The sequence below is a fragment of the Cupressus sempervirens genome, chromosome 4 (genome assembly GCF_028749045.1).
Source record: "Cupressus sempervirens isolate cs-2001-9-10 chromosome 4, ASM2874904v1, whole genome shotgun sequence".
Taxonomy (NCBI): domain Eukaryota; kingdom Viridiplantae; phylum Streptophyta; class Pinopsida; order Cupressales; family Cupressaceae; genus Cupressus; species Cupressus sempervirens.
The window spans coordinates 638,634,757-638,647,623 of NC_143121.1; positions in this window are offsets into that span (position 1 = coordinate 638,634,757).

A 12,867-nucleotide genomic window follows, 5' to 3' on the forward strand; every position below is an offset into this window, starting at 1 on the left:
TAAATATGTGCTTTTGGCCTGTTTTTATGTGATTTTTACTTCAAACATGTAGTTGATGACTTTTTTTCCACCAAAATTTGATGAAATGAAAAGGGTTTCTTAAGAATGTTATTATCTTTCCATAAATGTAAGGTTTTCCAAATTATGAGTTTAGTAAGTAATTATTACTTATTTTCTAATGGAGTTATGTATAAAATGCCGACTAACACACTACTTGAAAAACAACTATAACTTTCAAATGGCAGAACATTTTTTAAATCCAAAAGATGCATCACATTCTATGTTTCTTCTACTATAAGGGAAAAAAATGAAAAATTGAATTTTACAAAATTTTGAATTAGTTAAGGTGGTCAGACATGAGATTTTTTTATTCGAAAAATACTAAACTCAAAAATTAATTAATTATTATTTATTTAGAATACAAATACCCAAAAATATGTGTCACATCTAGGCATGAGTCTACTACTTATATTTAGAATATTATTTAAAAATATTATCATTTGATTTTGATTAAGGTGGTTAGACATACATCTATTTCTTATTTTTGTTTTGAATTTTTTGTAATATTGCATTAAAATTCAAACTTTTGACCAATCAATTCTTTTTTTTAAGATAAGTCCTAGTAGTTTAGAAACTAGATTCAATTTTCTAGATATTTATTTCTCTCAACTTTTTGATATAAATTTAATAACAAGTAGAAAATTGCACATCAAGTTGACATAACCCTAATTTTCTAATTTTTTTATTGCAACTTAAGAGTATAGTTTAGTTGACCATGATCCTACACATACCCAAGACTCTATTCTGAAATCCTATGCACATAGACACTCACTGAAGATTTTTCTCACATTATTATAAATACACTCACCACCCTTATCCAATTTTTTTGTTCCTTACATGGTGGAGACCTAACTTATAGAAGCTTGGGAGTAGGGAATTCCTCTTTATGTTCTTTTAGGCAATATTGGCTGAACATTTCATTCTAGTAATAATTTTTACTCTTTTGGTAGTTTGTGAAACAAAGTTCTATCAATAGATAGATTAGCGCTAGAAGGAGGCCACCCTTGAACCTCCAAGTCAGTTGTTTGTGTCATGTTAGTGAGTCTTGGTGTTGTTAAATCTTGTGTAGTGTAAAAACTTGCCTAGGCAAGTTCGAGTTTGCCAACTTTGTCCAATTTTGGATTTGGGTCCAAAGACCCTAACAGGTCTTCACCTAAATGATAGTTTGGTGAGTATCATAGCCCCTAGGATTTGCACTAACTTGGCTTGTTCTCTGAGACATTCCTCTGGTGCTTGTCATCATCGATTGTCCCTGTAGAGTTTGAAGAACTCAAACCCATAGTCCAAAAAAAAAAAAAGAATAAGAATAAGAAGGGTAAGGCCCCAACCTACAACCACTAATCAAAGTGTAACTGCATCCTAATTATTACTAGGGATAATGGTTATTCCATAGTAGTTATATTTTCTTGGGGGATAGTTAATACGCTTGGCAACTTTCCCTATGATGCATAACCTATCATTACATCCCAAGAAACTTTCCCAAAATACAAACATCTAGGTCCTCAAACAATGAAAGAGCATATCTAGGCATTCAAGGATGCTTTGGTTCATAACAATGTAGAACATGATGATGTTTCTTATCACATGTTCCCAATGACCCTTGGTCCCAATGAGTTGAACTAGTACCTTAACCTATTTTCTAATTCTATCATTGGATGTGTCTATATGGAAATAATTTTCTTTTGGAAATATAAGAGGACTAACTAATAGGGGAGGGGTGAATGAGTTACTACAAAAATAAATCCTAGATCCCTTAGATGTCAATACAAATCAAACTATGATTAAACTAAATTATGTTGTAACTCAACAAACACACATGCACTCGGTTAACACTTGCAGATGTAACTCAATAAACATTGAAATAACTCAGTAACTACTTAACATGAAAATCTTAAGATATTATCTATGATTAATCTTACTTTAACTTAGTTGCAAACACATAAAATAAATAGCTTGAACACAATTGACACCAAGATTTAACGTGGAAACCCAATTTGGGAAAAACCACCAATTGTAACTAGTTACTGATTTTCACTCTTCTAAAGTGAGCCCTGTTAGGAGAAAACTCTATTAAAGGTTACAAAATACATTATTAGGTGCAACCCTATTAGAAGATTTAATCACCCTATTAGGAGTGGCCTTGTTAGAGGTCTTCTTCAAATAGAAATGCCACCTTTTTAGAGGATTTACAAATAGCTATTAAGGAAACTTGGTTAAGGGATTTAGATCATTTCTAAAATGGTTAGAAAGTAACAATGAGATGACCTAATTTTTGATGCAACTAAATCGATGATTACAGATCTCAATTTTGGTTGTATACTTGATCCTTCTTGATCAAATGTATCTTTGCAACTCAATAAGGATATTCTAATTTATCCTTCTAATTCGCTTCCTCTAAGCATCATCAAATCTTATATTATTTTCCACACATTCAATCCTCAACTTGACCTTATATTTATATCTTACATAATGTCAAGTCATCTTGAATACAACTTAGAATAATTAACATTCATCTCCTTAGTTGTCTAGAACCAACAAACAAATCAATTGAACTCAATATGCCAAAAAAAAGAAAATCATTTGTTAGCCAACCCTGCTCGGTAGACACTAACCCACCAATAATTTTCTTGTGTTAAGCAAGTGAACTCAGTTAACATTGCATATTCACAAAGTTCCTTTGGTAACTAAGTGAGATTGGTTAACACTAGTTCCATCCAACATCTCCTTCATTAATTGAGTGAGGTCAGTTAACACTCAACTTCTGTAAACTTTTATTTGACGACCAAGTGAGCTTGGTAGACATTGTCCTCTTGAACTAGGAAAACTTTGGAATGCTTGGCAGATGTAGGAAACTATCTTCAATGCCCAAGTGAGCTCAGCATACACTAACTGGAAATGATATGACATTTTGTGTAACATCAAAGACAAGACACAATTAATCAATTATTTTCAACGTACACTTTCATCTCGGTATTCCAATATGAGAATGACCCTAGATTGTGTCATTGACAGTTCATTGGTATTTGAAAGGAACCAAATGAGCCTCTTCTAGTATTTAATAATCAATTCCATCGTGCTATAAAGAGGTGTTTGGATGCTTTTGCCACCACACTAGAGTTGGCTATAAGGACATATTTGGATGACATTCCCTATGATGTGTCTATGTTCATCATATGGATCATACCCCAAGCAGACCGGGATACCTTGGCTAATGTTTACACATTGGCCTTGGAAGTCTCCACCCGGCTTATAGACTTCCCTTTCAACACCCACAATATGCCATGCCAACCCTAGTCTTAAGTAGCTCCTCATCCGAGTAGTAATAACATGATTCACATGGTGGGGTTACTGACTTATCCTACCTCCCATTACACTTATGTGTTATAGGCCATTGTTACCTCAACTCTAAAATATCCCCATTGGACTCAACTGATGATACCTCTAGTACCTAGTATCTTAGCCCCACATGCTGCTCCATCATACGAAGTCCCTACCTTTTTATCCCTACACCCAAGTGAGAAAAACCTCGTTGCCCCCACCATTCCAATGGGTATATAGTTGGAGTCTTTCCAACCACAAAATCAAATCACATGTCTTCTAGCTTATATGGAAGCCTTCTAGAGGATTATCACTAGTATGTGTAATGACATGAGCCAGTTGAAAATAGATAAAATTGCAATAGTGAATAAAGAGTCCACTCCCCATAGTAGGGGAATATCTTTTTAGGGAAAAGAGGTTCTTTTAACTTTGGTCCTTAAGGTAACAACAATGGAAACTATAATCAATGGTTGGGTAACCGATAATGAAATAATGCACTAGATAATAGGGGTGTTCCCCCAAGTTAGCTAGATAACCAAGGGACTGTAGGACCTAGTGATTCTTCTCTCATGGTAGAATTTTATCCCTTGACCAGCTAGTGTTAGTTAAATGATATCAAAACACATTTAGAGGCCACTTGTGCCATCCTATAGAAGGTAATATAGATTTCCCACTTGGACTTATAGTCCCACCCCAATCAAACACCTCGATGTACTTTGGTGGAACCTTCCAACTCTACCTTCATTTGTTAAACTATCTTTTATGGGTAGGATGAGCAAGAAGATGATTAGCCTATGTTCCAAGGATTCTTCAACAACCCCATCCCAACCTACGAGGCCAATGCTTTTACCAATTCGTGACCTCCTTATAATATAGGAGAGAATTTAACAAAGGCTCTTTCACAGCATCAGTTCCACCCAAGACTACTTCCATACCACCAAACCCTCATGCCAATGAGAATCCACCTTTACCCACAAGACCAACCCAATAGCCACAAGGCTCTATAATGAAAGTATCAGGGTCCTCTATAGTCAAATTCAATATTCAGTGGGTGATAGAAGGTACTAACACCACCATATCCCTTATGGACATTCCATCAAGTTTTCCTAAGTAATGAAAGGCCCTCCTACAATAGCTCGATCTCCTTGAAACATGACCTACTATCACCAAGAGCATGACTTTCAACATAATAAATGTAGCCATCTTTGAAGGTGATACTGAGGACCCTCCCTTCCTGCTTAGTTTGAGAATTTATGATAATAATTTATACAATTATTTGGTATACTCTAGAGCTTTAGGTAATGTCATGCCCCTATCTATATGTAAGAATCTCATATTGTTACCTTCATGCCATCCAAAAGTGTTGTTGTGCAACTTGAAAAAAATTCTATGAAAATGATGGGCAAGCTAAAAGAATTTCAGATCTAGCTAGTTTAGGAACCTCAGGTGTCTAGCATCATCAACATCTAAGCAGTGGACATCCCTGAAACTTATGGGATGTTATTAAGTTGTAATTAGTCAAATGCCCTAAATGGGTATATTTCTACATACTTTTCCCAACTATGGCTTCCCTATAGGGTTGAAGCCAATCAAATCAAGGTTTATAGAGAACCATGGATGATGCAAGCTCTCACTAACTATGGTTAGGTGAGTGAGGTTTCCTATGCTTAATTAGAGCCTGGTTTATATCAGGCTATGGAGACTTTAGCTTTGGATTTTATTCAAGGAAGGACACTTGGCAATGTAGATCTAGTTATCACATAGAGAATTCATGGACTTATTACATGATTGAGACACAATGTCACTCTTCAAGGTGATTGTACATCAATGACAAGCCTTTTTTTCCAACTCATATGGTCAGGTCTATTATGAAGGGAATTTTGAGTTGAAGTATGAACCCAACATAAATTTAGACACCATCCATATTTCTAATATCCAATAGGGAACACAAAAAAAAAAATCCCATTTTGGATAGACCTCTAGTGATCATATTTGAAGGGCTAACGGTTGAGGGACACTTAGTAGTGTCACCTCTAGAGGAAATTCCCATTCCCATGTCTCCCATCATGGGGAAAATTTTAGAACCTCCTTCACCACTAGAAATACCCCCTGCCTCACCCTCTATGCCTCCACCTATAGAAATTGAACTATCGACCCTAAATTTTGATGGATTCCAAACCAAGGCTAGAGGTGGCACAAGGGTAGAATTGATTGACCTATGAGGAAAATATTTCCTTGAATCTTATCTACTACAATTTGAGTGCATAAATAACATGGCCAAGTATAGGGCTTTGGTACTAGAGCTCTAGGAGACTCAGAGTTAGTATACATGCCATGATAAATGGTTAATGGTTTACCACACCAAGGTTTGGGATTTACTCAAAGAATTTGACACCTTTGGAACTGACATCATCCAAAGAAAATGAAATAATTTCCCTAATGCCCTTGTAATATCTGTCAGCATCCTAGAGCCCATGGCTAGTTCTTTCCTCTAAAGGTTTTCTATGGAAATGATAGAGACCCCATATATCCCTAATAATGTTAAGAATTTTTAGTTCTTTGAAGATGAGCGAAACATATTGTCTTTCATGGTTAATAGTGGCATATTCAAATATCAGATTGTAGAAGAAGAAGCCCTCGATGATACGAGACAAGAAAGTGATCTAGGAGAGGTCCTTGGCCTCCCCACCAATACTATCCCAAAAGGGATGATAATGCTAGAAAACATCTTTGACTCAGATCCCTAGGTCAAGAATAGGTCAATCCTTCATCAAATGGGTGAAAATATGAAAAGGTTGACATTAGGTCTAACACCAAGGAGAAAAATGTATTGATTGGTTCCTCCTCCTCCCTTGAGGAGAAGGGGAAGATTCTCATGGTCCTCCAAGAATACATCAATGGTATTTCTTGGAGATATGAATATTTGAAAACCCATAAACCCTTCGATTGAATTCTTGAATTATCAAGAGGTTTAGAATTTGTTGTTAGGAAGAATAATCTTTCCCATTTGACACACCACCTAGGTAGCTAATTTGGTTCCAGTTTGAAAAAAGAGTGGAGAAATTTGATTATGTGTGGATTTTTAGAACTTTAATAAAGCATCGATGAAGGATAACCATCCCCCACCCTTATTAGATGAAGTCTTGTAGATTGTGAATGGAGCAAAAATGATGTCTTTCTTAGATAGGTACTCCTCTTACAATCAAATTATGGTAAATCATGAAGACCAATTGAAAAAAAACATTCACCACCAAGTGGGGAATGTTCACTTATAGATGCATGCCCTTTGGTATCATCAATGTCAATGCCACATTTCAAAAGGCAATGAATATGGCTTTTGAGGGACTAGTCAATAAATGCATAATTATCTACATGGATGATTTGACGATCTTTTCCTAGGATAGGAATGAAAACCATACCCACCTTTCTAAGATTTGTGAGAGATGCCTATAGTTTGGAATCTCCTTGAACCCCAAGAAATGCATATTTGGGGTCACTAAAGGAAAGTTATTAAGACATTTCATCTCTTAGAAGGGTACCTCCATTGACCCCAAGAGAGTAGAAGCTCTATTGAGTTTACAAATTTCTAGCAGAAAGAAAGAAATAAGGTCTTTATTAATAAAGATAAAATTTGTCTGACATTTCAAAATAGGATTTGTTGAATTGGTGAAACCTTTGAATAACATGATGAAAAAAGATGATAAGATTGAGTGCAACACAAAGGCAAAATGAGCCTTTGAACATATAAAAATAGAAATCATAAAGGTCCTTGTTCTTGAGAGCCATTATTATAGCCTTCCATTTTATATTTGTTCCTTTGCATCAACACATTTCACCTTTTTGATTTTAACCCAGAAGGTTGGACGGGAAGAGAAACCTATCACTTTCATGAACTCTCCCTTTAGGAATGTCGAAGTTTGATATTCTACCTCAAAAAGAAATCCTTTTCTCTTGTTAGGGAAGTCAAGAATTTTTATCGCTATATAGTCAAAAGTAAGGTGCATGTAATCATTTTGGACCAAGTAGTTAAAACTATGCTTATGCAGAGAGAACTCGGTGAGAGATGAGGAAAAGGGATGGCCATCCTCTAAGAGTATGATTTAGAGATACAACCCATGAAGTTGGTTTGTGGGAAAAAAATTTCAAAGGATATGACCTCAATTGATTCCTAATTAGACTGCTTAACTTATGACACCAAGTCTCTAACCCAAGTCCCATGGTATGCTAATTCAGTGTATCTCCTAGTGCATAAAATGTATCTGGAAGGACTCCCAGCCTATAAATGTCATGCACTTTGGTTGAAAATTTTACATTTCATGATTAAAGGTGGAACCCTTTTCTAAAGAAATTTTGAAGGCATATATCTCTAGTGCCTTGACCAAGACAAAGCAAGAAAAATAATACATTCATGGATGATTCGGAACCAAACATGGTTCAGTTGACAATATGACCCACCAGATCCTTTGGGTTAGGTATTATTGGCCCTGTATATTTTATGATGTCCATAATCATGTGATATAATGTCACACTTTCCAAACTGCTGCTTCTAGAGAGTAGAATTTCATATTCCTCTTCAACTTGTGTTTGAGGCCCTTTTTCCCAATGGACATTTGATTTCATCGGGGAGATTAACCCTAATTCTTTCATCAAACATCAATATGTCTTAACTATGATAGACTATTGTACTCGATGGTTTGAAGCTATCCCATGCAAGAAAAATATGATAGATGTAGTAATTTAGTTTGTGGAAGAAGATTTTGCTACAAGGTTTGGGATGCCTTTTTCTTTTGTGTGCAATAATGGCACAATGTTTGCCTCTACCCAAATTTTAGAGTAGGCATATGAAAGGAATGTTACCTTGAAGTACTTGAGTAATTATTATCTGTAAGGTAACATACTAGAAAAATCTACATCATGGAGGTTATTAAGCACCTGATAGAGAGAAATCTCTAGGACTAGCATAACAAACTCCAATTTTCTCTGTGGGTGGATCACATTTGAAATAAGACCACCCTAGTAACTTCTTTATTCTACTTGGTATATGGTCAGAATTTGGTGTTTCCCAGGAATTTGCAAATCCTAGTCTTGTAGTTCATGAGGGAGTTTAATGAGAAGGACAATATTATGGAGGTTCACCTCCTTAATCTCATATGCCTTGAGGAATAGAGGGATGCAACCTTCAAACACTTCACTAAACATCAAGTAGTTGTCAAAAGATTGTTTGACAAAAGATCCTAGTTTAAGGTCTTTCAAATTTTAGAACTAGTCCTCCTATGAGGCAAGACCCATGAGAAGAAAGAATAGCATATAAAATTCCAAAAATCCCAGTTTGGGCCTTATCAGATCACAAAGATCTATGGGGATAATACTTATAATCTTAGAACATTAACTAGAGAACCAATCATGTTGCCCATCAACAGACAATTTCTCAAACATTGATTTGAATAGAAGATGGTGCAGGGGTGTCTATTATTAGAGTGGGGTTATTGTTGCACCAAAATACCAATTTGTCAATGCTTAATACAACCAGTCAATTTATATTACACAAGAGGTGGTTAAGCCCTTATCACAAATCTCAAGGGGAGTGTTGAATAAATTTCTAACAATCCCCCCTCAGTGTAACTCAAGGGTTTGAGGATTTAACCCCATGACCAAGCTCTAATACCACTTGTTAGAGTGGGGTTGACATTACACCAAAAGATCAATCTTTCAATGCCCAATACAACTACTCAACTTATAGTACAAAGGAGGTGGTTAAGCCCTTGTCACAAATCCTAAGGGGAGTGCTAAACAAATTTCTAACTTCCATTTCCCCCTATTGATTGCAATATATGTATAGTTCCTTGTAAATGTTGTTTCTAGTATGACTCCTCACCCCTCCTTAGGGGTGCACCATGTACATTTTGGTTTGGTTCTTTTGAGTTTTTAAATCCCTCTAATCTATGTTTTTTTTGTTGATCCGTGTAAATAAGTTGGGTTGCATCTGGTTTTTTTGGTCTCTACAGCTTTTGCAGTCTTTCTTTTAAGTCTTTTGTCATTTCTAGGGATCAATCTTGTTGTTCCTCTGAGTAGTCATTGTATGCTTTGCATTATAGGAGATGAAACTAAAATTTGTCTATGATATTTGGTTATTCCACTACCCACATGATGAAATTCTAGTACCTTTTTATTACCAGCTTAAAACTATGAGTATTGACTCATGATAGGTTCGACCTTCATCAAACGTAGACAAACCTTCTTATGTCTACAACTTATTGGTCAACTAAGTTGACAAGAAAAGAGACGAGAAGAATCACTATAGGAATGGAACAAATAGATTGGCCCTACTCAAGATTGATGAAAATTTAAAGGCCAAGTGATATCATGGGAGATGGGTACCATTTTTGTCCTTACAATGAAGAAATAAAAAAGTATGCAAGGATGGGATGGTGAAAGAAGTACCCCCACAATGAACAAATTAAATTTTCCATCTAGAGAAAGGAGTACCATCTCCCATACCTTGAAAGAATATAATTAAAATTTGGAGGGAAAGATATTCATGTTTCTTGAAAAGGTTGCACAATATCCCATAAAGGCAAAAAAATGGATTCTTTAATGAGCTTGGTTTCTCAATTTTCTTCAAGAATTGAAATGATATACCCCCTTCAAACTACACACTTCACTACTGGACACATGTAAACTTTAAGAGTTATGGTGAGTTAGGATGTTCCAATCTGAAATTCATGCTTAAAGGGATCAACTTTGTAAGAATAAGGCATTGGTTATTACGAAGGCTAACATCTTAAATTCTCAAATAAAAGGAATTTTCCCAGTCAAGTCACCCTTTATTATGCCTTGCAATCATGTCCCTACTTTTTGTGAGAAAAAATTAAGGTCCTTTCTTTTCTCTTTCTAGTCTTACCTTGCTTGGGATAAGTCCCTTTGGTTTGTTTTGGTTTTTTGATCTTATAACTTCCATATTCCTTGTCCAAGATACAAATCCCTTTGGTGAGGAAAAGAGAAGGTTCTTAGCCCTACGGAAGAATCTTGATCTTCTCAAGAGTTTACTCTTGGATCAAGTGGGAACTTTTTCTCATGCATCTTCAACAATGTGGAGAAATTTTATGGTCTTAAGGTTGGACATTTGGCAATGCTCATTAATGAAAGGAAAGTACAAGTAACACACCCTTTGAACTACCATGATCAAGATGTTATTTAAGGCACCTAAAGGGGTTAGTTTTCACTTTTCTCAATAATCACAATCATGCTCTACAAATCATGCTATCACCTGGGCCATCACCCTATCTGGAAGTGGTTTTGGTTGTGTCAGTTTGCGAAGTCACCTTTAGTTCTAAAGTTAGCTTTGGTTCATGTGCAAATTAGGGTGGATTTTGGTGCCACATTATTCTTTATTTTTTTCACATCCTATGTTGGTATTCCCATTTGGTCCTTGTTGAGTCCCTTTCCTATTTTTCAGGCCATGTTCACCTTGTTGCTTTTTTTTTGTGGGTTTTTCTTTCCTATTTACTCGTTCCTTTGTGTTCTATGTTTTCTTCCACCCTTTGGTGTGGAGTTTTTTTAAAGGCACATGGTTTTGTTTTCTATATGTTTTCACACATTTTCTCTCTTTCTTTAGTTATTTATTGTGTGAGAAAAGTCGCTCCAACTCCACCTTCGATATGTCATTGGACTAGTTTTGTAGCTCGTTAGTGTAATAAACTTAACAATATGAAATGTGGGTTCCTGTAAAAGGAAACTAGGTTTCATGGTAAAAGGTCTATCTCATTAAAGGGAGGAATAATTAGTCTCTTGTTTAGTGTATTTTTCCTAATGGGCTGAATTTCTTGCTCTTGGTTTTCTAAGTGCTTTCTCTATTAGAGGATTGTCTCTATCATCTAGGTACTCTCCAGTATCTTGTTTTGTTCCTAGTTTTGGTGTAAGGTAGGATCTACATGGTCAAGTCTTTCCTTACTAGGCCAAGGAAGTTTAAGATTAAATGTATGGATAAACTATCACTATTATATGCACACACATGACCTCAACCATGGTAGAATGAGCAGTGGCTTTCTTGGAGTTGCATCATTGGCTCTATGACATTCTGGGTGGTAGTGGATAGTGGTTTATTGCTCCTCTCACCAGCCTAGGTGTAGCATTCTTCCTTGGGCTAAGTGTCCTACATCATTCATGATGTATTTATTGGTATTTCAAAATTTAAATTATTTCCAAATCAAAAGTACTTAGCATTAAATAACCCCATGTGTTGCACAAGCGGTGTTAAATAGTGGTCTTGTCAATAGTGTAAGGACAACTCAACATCACAAGCCACATCATCATAATTTTGGTCTAGGTAGAATGCTTAGGTTTTCAATGTAAGAACAAAATAAGATAACTTTGGGGCCTTGAAAATTGTCTATTTATTTGGCATTTATGAAATTGTAGGTTCTTAGGATTTAGAAATTCTTTGCCTTATTATCAGTGAGATACAGTTTTTATGTTCCCAAGGTATGGTTTTTGGTTAACTTTTCTTTTCTTTTTTTTATCAATTGTAATACTTGTTTGGGATTTGAGGTTTCACTTCTTCTCCCCTAGTAACACGTTTGTCATTTTATAAGGATGGGAAGGAAGAGGGACCCTAAAATCCCATAAATATCAAAATCTTGATAAGTGATAAGTTGTTTAGAAAGAAGGATTAGAATACTAATGAATGTTTGGTCTCCACATGTACTAATGGTAAGGGCTTTGGAGGACTGGAAAAATTGTTTAGGTATCATGGCTAGAAAAAGACCAATGTAAATTCTAGGAAAGGGAGACCACATGATAAAAAGGTTTCTCTGAACAAATATAGGAAGGTAATTTCCTAGTGGGTCTAGGTCATCCAGATCTTGAGATCCTAACCATGGAAGGATCAACTCTCAATACATGAGGCAAGGATTCCCAAGAATGGAAGCCCTAGAAGCAATGAGCAAGCAAAGGAAGAGGCATTTGCACGATGTGCACTGGATGAAGGCAGAACCAAGGTGCCTCTCTTCTTCACTCAATGAGGCCTCCCCTTCTATTTATGACCCCTTTGGTATCATGATATGGAAAAGTTCACAAGGAAGACTCTCCTGCAAGCAAGATTTTCAACATGCAGAGTTCCTTTTGGCCAAATTCAATACCTACTTAGTGGTAGTTTCACTTGCTTTCTAGGACACCACAACTCTACAAAATTAAAGATCGAGTCTGAGGATTTATTTTCCCCATGACTAGGTTGGGTGAGCTTTCATTATGTGGTGGTCAGAAGTCAGTGTTCTATACTCAAAGGTTTTGGAACTTCAATCCTTCGAAGGCATAGACAGGTGTGCAAATATTCCTCCTAGATCTTGCCTTCCACTGCTGGCATGTCCAACATACTTCCTAATGACATGGTAGAAAGTTAATAATTAGAGATAAAGAATACCCTTCCGTCAACTATCTGTTTTCCCACACACCTAATGTATTTAAGATTATCAAAGGAGTGGAATGTTCTTA